Genomic DNA, 12582 nt, shown 5'->3' on the forward strand with positions numbered 1-12582 from the left:
GTCAGGGCTCCGCAGCAACCACAGCACCGAGATCGCCGCCACCAACGACATCAGGAACCTGCTAGACAATGGGGAGACTGCAGCATTCATCCTCCTAGACCTCTCCGCCGCCTTCGATGCCATCTTCCTCCGCACACTACGCGCACACCTCCACGCCGCAGGAATCCGAGACAAGGCTCTGGAATATACCACCTCCTTCCTCTCCGGCAGAACCCAGAGCGTCCGCATCCCCCCGTTCCGTTCCGAAGCCTCCGAGATCATCTGTGGCGTACCTCAAGGATCCTCCCTCAGCCCGACACTGTGCAACATATACATGGCCCCGCTCGCACACGTCACCCGACAGCACAACCTCAACATAATCTCCTACGCCGATGACACTAAACTGATCCTCTCCCTCACCAAGGACCCCATCACCGCCAAAGCTAACCTCCATGCAGGAGTGAAGGACGTTGCCGACTGGATGAAGATCAGCCGTCTGAAGCTGAACTCGGACAAGACGGAGGTCCTCATCCTCAGCTCCAACCCGTCAGCCTGGGATGATTCATGGTGGCCAACGGCACTGGGGGCAGCCCAGCCCCCCACCGACCACACAAGCAACCTGGGAATCATCCTCAACTCAACGCTCTCAATGACCAAGCAAGTCAACGCCGTCTCCTCCTCCTGCTTCAACACCCTCCAAATGCTCTGCAAGATCTACAGATGGATTCCGACAGATACAAGAAAGGCAGTGACCCTGGCCCTCGTCAGCAGCAGACTCGACTACGGAAATGACCTCTACGTGGGAGCCCAGACCAAGCTCATCAATCAACTACAACGCATTCAAAACGCCTCGGCACGACTGACCCTTGATGTACCATGACACGGCCACATCACCCCCCACCTGAGAAACCTACACTGGATCCCAGTCAACAAGAGTATATCCTTCAAGCTCCTCATCCACGCACACAAGGCAATCCACAAGACCGACCCAGCCTACCTCAACAGACGGCTCTCCTTCTACACCGCCAACCACCAGCTCTGCTCCGCCGACCTCTCACTCGCCACCGTCCCGCGCATCTGAAGAACAACCACCGGCGGGAGATCCTTCTCCCACCTCGCCGCCAAGACATGGAACACCCTCCCACTGAGCCTACGACAGACCCAAGACCTGCTGACCTTCAGGAGGATACTAAAGACCTAGCTGTTCGATCAGTATCGGACCCCACCTCCCCCCCAGCGCCTCGAGACCCTCGCGGGTATGTAGTGCGCTTAACAAATGACTGATTGATTGATTGATTAGAAATTCACTGAAAAGTTGCAGAGTCCAGGACGCTCCCTAGGACATCCATTGCTTCCTTGCATAGTTTCAAGTTTCCATGCAATGTTAAAACTTTGTCCATCACTTGTAAAGCTCGGTCTAAGTAGCCTGGAATACACACCAGTGGCATTTGGTGGTAGGCATCACACAAAACTTTTGACATTTCAACTTTCTCAAGGAAACCAAGTCCATACCGTTGGGAGCTATAACCAACTGCATTTTCTTGTTCCAGGCCTGTTAGAAAACAATATTCCTCTAATGTTTACACTTAAGATTATGCTTGGCTTCGAGGAATGAGAGTAGCTGTGTAGAGGAAAGAGAGTAGCTGTGTAGAAACCTCATCAAAACTTTCCTGAAGCATTATCTCAGTTTATTTTTGCAATTTTATTTAGCGCAGACATGGCCCGAAGGCATCAGAGTGCTTTACAACAGTAGCAGGATAAAGGGTAAAGCAAGTTACAGTTGCAATATTTAAATTTAGACATTAGCATCAGTAGTTGCAACCAGTACAGATGAAGTCAATGGTTAAACATAGTTCAAGCAATGAATAGGATGGTGCTGTAATATTATGAGGGTAGTTCATATCCTGGAGGAGAGTACTTAAAGTTGGTCGAGGGTTATTACCATTAAAACAGCATCTTTATAATTGTCACTCTTTATAAAATAATCAAACTGCCAATTCAAAGAAAATTTGTCTGCGAAAAGTCTATTTTGTACCTTATTTCTTAACACATACCATGCTTTGTCCTCAGCACCATATTTGAGACAATGCCCAATCCAGCTGTGGATGGTCCAGTCTCTCAAGTAAAAGAACTATCTTCTAAGTTGTGTTCATCTGGAAAAATGTTATCTGAGTCTTCTGACCTGCATCAGCACCAGCAGCTGAGGTGAAAGACATTCCAGCCTATGAGCAGAGCAGGAACATTGGAATATAGAGCAGGCAAAATTGAGAGAGAAAAGGAGATGAGAGAAACAGCCAAATGCGAGCAAGAAGCCAGACTCACCGCTAAAGGTGTGACTTAAACCGCATGGCTCCTTTGCTCAACTGGAGGTGTCTATTTATTCTATAAGTGAACTGTCTGTTGGTATATACCTATCTATTTACAGTTGGTTGCACCCTCATGGGGTATATTTAATGCAATTTTCTTGTTTGCATCAGAATTACATGTAGATAAAGATTAAACACCTTTTACAAAAAAAAAGAAATTCACTTACAAAAATAAAGGTTAAAGGGATATTATAGGTAGGAAATAGAATTTTAAAAACCTTAGAAATTCACAGAAAAAACATAAGTTTCAGGGACGCTATAGTTAGACTCACACACCCACTCATTCACTCAAACAGCCTCTTAACACAACCCCTAACTCACTCATACAAGTACTCACACACTCATTCAACCATTTACACATCCATACAAGCATCCACACAGTCACTCACTCACCAATACATTCATTCATACATACTTATTCTACAATGCAGTCACTTACACACCAACTCACTCAACCAAACAGCCACTCACTCAGCCATACAGCCACTTACACAGCCGGTCACTCTGTCGTATACCCCCTCATTCACCCATATATTAACTTGCACACCCACTCAACCACCCATACAGCCACTCAATCACAGATACAGCCACTGACAGCCATCCATACAGCTACTCACACACCTACTTATACATCCATACAGCCACTCACACACCCCCTCACACACATATTTGCACATCAACACAGCCACTCACATAATGTTAGAAATAGTACCACTCATTAGTAGTACACAAAGTATACTATTTTAACTTTTGTAGTACCTTGATATATATGTTTAGGACTCAAAAACTATTAGAAAACACTCATACTCACTGGATAATGTCACCAGTGATGTCATTTGAGATGTCATCAGTGATGTCACTGCCCATGTCATGAGTGAGGTATAATGTGAGGCCATAAGCAGTGCATTGCAGGGATGTAAGTTATAGTTAGCCCAGCTAAGTAACTGCTGAATTTCACTGGTTTTGTGCAAGTAAAATCTGAGCCTGCCTTAAACATCCTTGTAACCTTTGTTTTTTTCAGTGAATATATATATATATCCCCACACATATTTTCTGATCTGAATGTTACTGAAATAAATGGCTTTCTTTTTAGCATGCACCGCTCTTGATACCGCATTTTGATGCTTCAGCTGTTGGCCTGTTTCTTATGTTTCTCTCCTGCTGAATTACCAGATGCAAGTTCACAGCAATTTGAATTCACTTGGTTTCATAGGATCGGACCGTAATGGCAATATAGGCAAAATCATTGATGAAATGGAATGAACCTAGAGCAATTACTAGTGTCTGAGAGTGCAACAAGAGGATCCATTCATCACCCTGCGATATGTTAGTTGCCCAAGAAAGTATAGGTATGCCCATACCTGGGTCAGAAGTTCACAAGGTCAAAATACTTGATGGTTGTCTTGGTTTTCCTGTCTAAGTGCATGTGACTTTCAGCTTGGACTATAATGATCTTACGAGGTAGGATTAATATTTTTTTGCATATGGTTACTCAGTTTCTGAAGAGGTCCAGGTGAACAAAAATGGTGAAATTATGATCTGTGTGCAGACTAAACACCAGAAGCTCCGACTAATGAAAAAAATGCCATCCAGCAATGTTTGCGCTGCATTAATAGCCAATATGGGGCTCTCATAAAATTATATTGTCAAAAAACAAAAAATAACAAATATTTTCATGCTCTTGCTCTCTATAAGGAAAGGCAATTGTACAGACAGACGACCAATGTACTGAAGATATTGCTAGAAAAAGGCTATTACCCTACAGGCCGCCTGCATAATTCATGACGGGATTTCAAATCTCTAGGACTGCTTGTGTGACCCATCTTTCATTGCATTTAGGGCTGATCTCTCAAGACCGTAATCAAACACTGAACATCTATGCATTTTCTCATTATGCACATTCGAGCGAGTTATTAGCCAGTAACCATTTCTCAAACTGGTGCTTTTGACTGACACAGCAAGTTTACTTTTTTTGGAATTCCTCACAATGGAACACGTCAATGTGTTAAGTGTACTCAGATTTAGATTTACGTGGAGTCCAAATGTAATTCCTTCCTAATCATACGCATTGGCACAATTCAGTGTGCCATAAGGTGTAGATTTGGTGTTCTTTTTTGCTTTATCCATTGTGTACATTTTACATTTCTTTTGTGCTCGGTGTGATAGAAACACTTTTGTGGTGAAGGCGGATCAATTTGCATTTTTTGGGGGGATTATCCAGTGTCGAAGCTGCATACGGCTGCTCATGGGTTGCACCTCTAAAAAGATATCAGTGACTACAAGCCTAATGCAACACTCGCTGGCCTCTTGATTACTGCAACTAACCCTCATTTCGGGAAGACAATTTTTTTTAAGTGTTTTCAACTATTGCTACTTTTTGAATATTTTGTCATATCAGTTCTTTTGTTTCCCCATGCACTTCAAAGGCTGGACCATATATAGATTATTTACAAACGTAATGTGTGCTGACAGCACCATTCATCTCTAGGGCATCCTGGAATAATATCAATGTACATTTGGGTCATTGGAACACAGTGATGGCAGTTTTGACTTCATATACACACTGTTAAACAGTCAATTAATGTGATTCTTCCCAGACTTAAAACATCCTCTAATGCGTTTTTCTGAGGATTAGGTAATTTACTTTAGGAGTCACCTTTGTGTTACTGCAATTTCAGTGTTTCACAAATTACTACCATATCTAATTTAGGCTCTTTTTATTCATGTTAAGGGAGCACATGAGATGTGTAATTTACTGTAAGATCATTTGGGAATCTCACAATGAGACTAAAAAGAAATTGGGTTAACTGACATTAAGAGCCATTTGCGACTTGCAGAAGGCAAGAATGAAAGTGGCGATGTGAAGGATGGGTGTAAAAAGAGGAGCAAGAAGATGGCGTGATATGCGGGGTCAAAAGAGGTGCTTTAGATACTATCAGACACTCCTTCGATGATGCTTATACTAATTGACATATCCGCTGCATTCTACACCTTCTCAGAAGCTATCTTGATCCACAGACTCATAGACATTGAGGTCGGCAGAAAAGCTTTAGGATGGTTTAACATTTTTCTTAGAAGCCAGAATCAAACTGTGCTTTTAGAACCCTTCAAATCCCGTACCATGACCCAAGATAAGGCGGTGCCGGAGGACTCCTGATTAAGCCCTGCATTCTTTCATACCTAAGTGACCACCCTGGCTCAATTGGTAAGATCCTGGGGTTTTGAAGTCATCTCTTATGGAGAGGACACTCAAGTGATCATCTTCATGGGACCCTGACCCAAATCTATCTAAAGCAGATTCAGTAACTGTATGAAGATAATCGCTTCTTCGATGGCATCTAACTGCCTACAACTAGACGGCGATAAGATAGACGTTCTGCTATTTCGGAAGGTTGATGCATACTGGTCAGTTGACTGCTGTCCTCCTGTACTGGGCATGGCCACCACGCCAAAAAGGTAGTGAAAACCCTTGAAATCCTGATAGATGAGAATGCGCAGGTAAGCTCCACTTGCGACGCCCGCTTTGGTATCATGCGTCTATTCAGGAAGGCTGCCACTGCAAATCAGGAAAACCCTCACTCCGGCACTTATTGTAAGCCACCCAGAGTAGACTATAGTAATGTCCTCCTGGTTGAGCTAATTGAGGAACTTCTGTCCAAGCTACAGGTGTTTTTTAATATGGCTGCCTGTCTGGTCTGTAGACTCCCCCCTTGCACTCCTTCGGACCATACTTTCAAATCCCTACACTGGCTGCCGGTGAGAAAACAACCAGTATTTAAGCTCCTGTGCCCGGGTTACAAAACTTTGTTAGGCAAGTGCCCCCCCTCTACCTTAAAAAAAAAAATGTCAGCCATACCTCCCTACTTGTAATTTCATGTCCAGAGGGCAACTCTTGTTATGCCTGCATCGCATACGCATGATTAAATATAGTGGGCGCTCTTTCTCCCTTCCTACACCCCAGCACTGGACCAGACTGCCTTTTTGCATTCAGTCCTGCTCTGACTTTGCTGGTTTTTGAAAACTGCTTAGGACTAGACTCTTTTAACTCTGTGTTCTTCTTGTTCATGCGACAAATCGCTAACATAACAATTAATTCCACTAACAACATTTAAAGAGTTTCACAAAAATTATCAATCACTTTATATTAAAGGAAGGCAGACATGATAAATAATGTGATAGTCCACTGATTGAACTCCAACAGAAGATTTTCTGTACTCATTCCTGACTAACACATATTTTTGGAAAAGGATAAGAGAAACCTGACTGCTATCAGTATGCTAGATCTCACAAAATATATATCTATTTTACTAGCCCCATTTCTGTTTAAAAAAAACACCTTCCTTAACATATTGTATCGTTGCTGATTGACCGCTGTAATATGCAAGTGACAGATTTGGAAAAACACTGCATACATTGTTTCCTTACGTAAGTGCATTTTTAAACTGGAAACTAAATTGCAACATTGTCCCCTTCATGTGTTCTCTTTTTTAAAATAACCACGTGCTGCCTTCTCTGGCTCACGCTGGCTCACATATGTTCTTCAGTTAAGTAAGATACGAATAAGGAGTTAGGTCCTACAGGGAGTGGGCTGGACCCTTTTTAACCAGCATAAACACACACATTGCCCGCATCCCACTTTTTATCAATAATTATTTCAGAGACAAAACCAAAAAAAAAAAGTTTTAGTTTGTTTGGGTATCTTTATTTATACCCTTCCAATTTTGCATTTCTTTTGATGAACTTTTTTTAAAAATTTTACGAATGGAAAAGACACATATATATATACATTCAATACTATTTACAATACATATACATCATACAATACATAATTCTTGAAAAGAGAAAACAATATACAGAACTCTGACTGAAAAAAACCCAATATGACATAAACAACCTACATACACAACAGATACTGCATCTCAATAGGCAAAACCTAAGGAGTGAAAAAAATCCTATTGACTAAGTAAACCAGCGCAGGCTGGATACAAAAAATGTGGACACCTTTTGGTGCAATAATCTCCTTCTTATTGACTTTGTCTGAAGGCTATTCTTTTGAATATTGATTGTTATTAATTTTTATATTGAGATGCAGTATCTGTTGTGTATGTAGGTTGTTTATGTCATATTGTTTTTTTCAGTCAGAGTTGTGTATATTGTTTTCTCTTTTCAAGAATTATGTATTGTATGATGTATATGTATTGTAAATAGTATTGAATGTATATATGTGTCTTTTCCATTCGTAACATTTGAAAAAAAAAGTTCATAAAAAGAAATGCAAAATTGGAAGGGTATAAATAAAGATACCCAGACAAACTAAAACTATTTTTCGGGGTTTTGTCTCTGAAATAATTATTGATAAAAGTGGGAGGCGGGCAATGTGTGTGTTTATGCTTCAGTTAAGTAAAGCAATCAGCTGGCTCCAGAGGATACTATGTCTCGCTGCATAGATACCCCAAACTTTTTTTTTTAATATGACATCACTTGGTTATCAGAGAGGTTTGCAGTCTCTCGAAATGTATTTCATAAAGTCTGAATGAGCAGAACAACTCCGCTCATGTCCTTTTGCGAATAAGCGCGCTTGTAGGCTTAGGCAACAAGGGGTAATAAGGTGGTATATCTTGTGTGATGCAGCACACAACAACTTTTGCATAGATAGACCTGATCAATAAGAGTTTGCTCGAGATTCATATTTTATGTATATTGCAAACTTTGTTTTCAAGCGCTGCACCTTAAAATGCATCACTCGACTGGTTGAATAAAGCCTGGACTGTGCTCGATAAAATACACTTCCTATGCATCAGACCCTTCGACACACTATGTGCCCCTGGCTCAAAAGGTGCTACAAGCCTAAAGCTGGGGGGGGGGGGGAGTGTTATTGGCATTAAGTATCATTTGTATTTTCAAATCTGAATCCATAACATACATGTCAGACTGCAACCTAAATTTCATATGCATATTTTGGATTGTGGAAGAAGTCTGAGAGAAATGTTTCGGGAAATAAGAAAGCAAAAGGTCCTCTACCGACTTTATAGGTGTCATTTTTAGTTGTTTACCCCCAACACCGTACCCTATTTAAAGTTTTCTTGGTCTCCTACATCATTAGATTTCATGCATGAATAAATAAACTGCAAGTGTGATATACTGCTGCACCTCTCCGCCTCGAGAATTATTCTTTAACAGCAAGTATTTAAAGCGTACATACACAGAGTGGGATGTAATTTTATGACACCAGTGGCTTTATATAAATAGATCCTCTTAAACATGTATAACACTGCACGAATGCCTAACAGCTTGCAGAAAAGTCGAGAAAAATACCCTCGTGAAAGGCACCGATTTTCAGCTCTTTTGATAAATGTTTACTTGTTAACGTCTCATGTTATGTCACTTTCGAGATGTTTATTTCATACATGTATTTGTTGGTTCTGCTAGGAATAAAACAAAAATTTTTGAAAAATGTGTTGGAATTATTTTTTTTTGCAGTGCCATTAAATTTAGGTATGAAGAAACGAGTCTGACAATATGAAACACAGGATTATTGATTTCTGCTTCTTTTCTGCACTGAATATGTGAGTACTTTTGTAAGTCAGAGTTGAAATATTGTTTCCTGTAGGGACATTGTACTTTGGGATGTAGTAGCACCCACAGAATGGCATACTCTGAACAAGAGTACTCTTGGAGGCAGTGAAACTGATGTGTGTCTAGCAAGGAGAGTGGCAGTTCCTTAATCGGTATTTTATCACTTTGTATTGTATTATGCCTTGCAACAAACAGGTTATCTGACTTAGAAAAGATCCTACCGGCCGACCTTAAAAGAACAGATATTTTCTGATTCGAATATTAAAGTCCCACTCAGAAGTAACTCCAAATGCATTCGTGATGATAAATGCACGTGTAAAAAGGGGGCGTCCAAAACTGAACCGCACGTGCAGCAGGCCTTGAAGCCACGCTGCAGTGAGTATCTACAAAGCCAGCCAACTGACAGTCAAACAATGCAAACCAAGCCAAGAAACAATACAGCATATAAAAACAAAACACAGGGAATGAACATAAACATATGAGGGAGAGAGGAGTAGTGGAACATCTTACATTTTGATCAGCTTGCAAGGCCTCTCTTCTAGTTTGCACTAGTTTTTTTGGCTATCTGTAAAACATTCCACAGTGCTTCATGTGGAAGCAGAACAATAATGTTAATATTATGAGCATGCACTGTGGAGGTTCAAGAATCCTTGCCAATTCGGAACAATGTTACGTTCCCTGCAAACCATGTGCACATACAGACATGTTGCGAAAGAAACATATCCAAAGGCCTAGTTGTTTACAATTCCAAGAAAATTTGACAATTCACAGTAATAAGCAAATCTCAGAGTCCTTTGTGTTTTAAAAGAAGCGCCTGCATTTCTGTCTCAAAGTTTACATGACGATTTGAAAAACTCCCATCTCTATTTTGGCTGCATGTCCCTGTAAGCAACTTTTTTTTCCCTTTTCTTTGATGTTTCTCTACCGGGAATGATATCACGTATTTATAAAGAAAGTGTGATGGGATTTAAACAAGGAGTGCTTTGCCACCCACCTGCACACATTAAGCACTGCCTGTACATCTTGGATATAATTGCCACTACTACAACATTATCTTACACATCCTTTAATTATGAGCTCTTCCTCCTTTTAGTGCTACTCGTGAATTCCCAGGGCCCATCTTCTTAGACTTCACTGTGTTATTCACTGTTCCTTTGATTTCTGACAATAATAAGCATCTCCAATTCCTGCCCTGCACACCTGTGTGGCGCTCCTGTAAACCATGCCTTACATATTACCTTTGAAGGTGGAAAGTCGCTCTTCTTGAACCCACAATGTCACATATATGTTAGGGCCCATATAGAGGAAATATTTTGGGGACTTTCTTAGTCAAGGTAATTTACAGAGTTTAGAATCAGTGAGACTTGCATGTAGAGCAAATATCCCCTCTTCTCTATCCAGCCACTATGCCACAAATGGGACCCTCCTGTGCAAAAAGGATCCTGAAATGGACTCTAGGCTGGAGTTTCATATATAGGTTTTTTTTCAAGCCATGAATAAGAAAAGGTTGATTTGATTCCCTGCTCTTGATCTTGGAACACAGTTAATTTTACTGGGGTAAATGTCAAACGCTGCTTGCAAGACAGTTTGTCACTTGCAGGTTCTTTGCCAATATAAAGTTGGTTAGAAACACAAGTGAATACCCCACAACTTCCATCAAATCGAATTTCAAAACACATTCATCCATGAGAGACTCCCAATTTGCAAACTTAATTTTGATAAATTACTTGAAGATTAGTGTTTAGAGTTAAGAGGCAGGGTTTTCTTTTAAATTGAAGAAGTAAATACATCAATTTTTCAGCCAGTGTGCCTATTCTAAGAAGGTCCGACTTTCATACTAAAAGTCTATGTGAAGTAATGTTTGCTATAATGTACGTAGTTCGCATAATAGAAAAGACTGCACTTTTACGTAATTGGAACAGCATACATTGGCAAAGATTTATTTTTTAGCCTCGAGGGAAGTGGCGATTAGCCAAACAGAATGGCCTTCATACATTGATTGTACTTTCTTTTAATCCATTGACAGCTTCTAATTTCCTCTGAGTTAAATTTAATACAATCAAAAATCTGTACAGGATTTAAGAGATTCAGCATAACTTAATCCCAAAATAATGTAACAATCTAAAGGAGTGCTAACTGAGACCACATGTCACTTCTTTGGCCATTTTGATGTTTATTTTTAGATGATTTCTTGAATTATATTTCATGAAATGGTGTCGCTTCCTTTGTAGGCCAATAAGAGTCTATTGGCAATCAGCATACAGCAGCATGCCGATCATATTAAGACCCAGACAATCAATCTATCAGGGTTCTAATAGAGCGCAGCTTATCACCCGTAGGGTCTCATGGCGTTGAGGGGTGGTTTCTGCAGTTCAGTTGGTTGCAGGGATTCTGCACATACACAGAACTATGCGCAGGAATACGGGACCTTGGAGTATGGGGGCTAAGCCTTCATACTGCCACAGTACCCACAATCCCAGGACCTACTAGCTATAGTGTCTCACTCACTCTCCTATACAATCACGAAGATGCAAATGATTAGACACCGCAGAACACAACACTCCTGACTCCCTCAGGAATCGTAGTAACCCTTTCACTCACTCACTCACTCGTACTTGTGCACAGTAAGAATTGGCTGAGACCTGGGTATAGTTTAAATTGTTTATTTTAACTTTTGTGCTCTATAAAGCAGTATTCGACCCACTACTTATACAACAAAATGCATATACTCGACACAGTTAGCATTATAGCAAGTCTTTGTATTATAAAGGGAGATGTCATCTTAAAAGACAGTGGATAAAGGGCTATAAGTCCTAACCACCCTCCCCTTGGTAAGAAGAAGTATTGTTATATAATAGAAGATATCTGGGCTTTGTCAGGAGACCCCATACCTTAGTGCCTAGATGGTATATTTACATCATGGCAACAGCATGGCTCTTCTCCCTGGAAAAGTCCCTCTCCAAGTGTGTGTTAACCAAACATGCCTTCCCATAATATCAAAGCACGAGTCTTCAGCAGCCGCAGCTGTGTTAGCATCTTAAGTCTAGGTGCTAGGGACTGACCAGAACAGAATAACAAGGGGTATTGTTTATCGACCTTGCTCACCGTGTTTAGAATAAGCTCTAGGAACAGACAGAGAAAGCACAAAGCAGATAGTTCTCATGTGAAAGGCATAAACAGAGTTTTTTTAAAAAAAAGTCATGTAGTAATGTGCGCAAAAGTGGCATCATGGCAGCTGAGCTTGTGCTAACTTAGCAGCTCGACACTGTCCCTATTGGCCATATGACAAGTCGAAGAGCCAGTTCAAATGGAAAGCCAGGTCTTGAGGTCTTTCCTGAATTGAGGTAGTAAGGGTGATTGGCTAAGATGTAGAGGAAGAGAGTTCCAGGTTTTGGCGGCGAGGCAGGAGAAGGATCATCATCCGGCCGTGGTCTTGCAGGTCAGTGGGATAGTGGCCAGGGTCAGGTTCGTGGAGTGGAGATGTCTGGTGGAAGTATAAAAGGAGGGGTAGTGGGTGAGGTATGCAGGCCCGCTGTTGTGGAGACATAGAGGAAAGCACCCAGAAACATTGAGGTTCTCATCCAAAGTAAGCATTGAACACCAAAAGTGCACAGTCTTCAATCAGAGGATCATTGAATGGAACCACTGACAAATTACTCTT

At 41.1% G+C, this 12582-nt stretch overlaps 1 protein-coding gene and 1 pseudogene across 4 annotated transcripts in view; both read right to left on the reverse strand.

The window, feature by feature from the left end:
* The window catches only part of SEMA6D (semaphorin 6D), a 130034-nt gene that overhangs the window by 85359 nt on the left and 32093 nt on the right, over positions 1-12582 (reverse strand). The window lies entirely within an intron of this gene.
* Positions 1284-4676, reverse strand: LOC147733721 (small ribosomal subunit protein mS27 pseudogene; annotated as a pseudogene).

This window comes from Lissotriton vulgaris, chromosome 2_1, assembly GCF_964263255.1.
Source record: "Lissotriton vulgaris chromosome 2_1, aLisVul1.2, whole genome shotgun sequence".
Taxonomy (NCBI): domain Eukaryota; kingdom Metazoa; phylum Chordata; class Amphibia; order Caudata; family Salamandridae; genus Lissotriton; species Lissotriton vulgaris.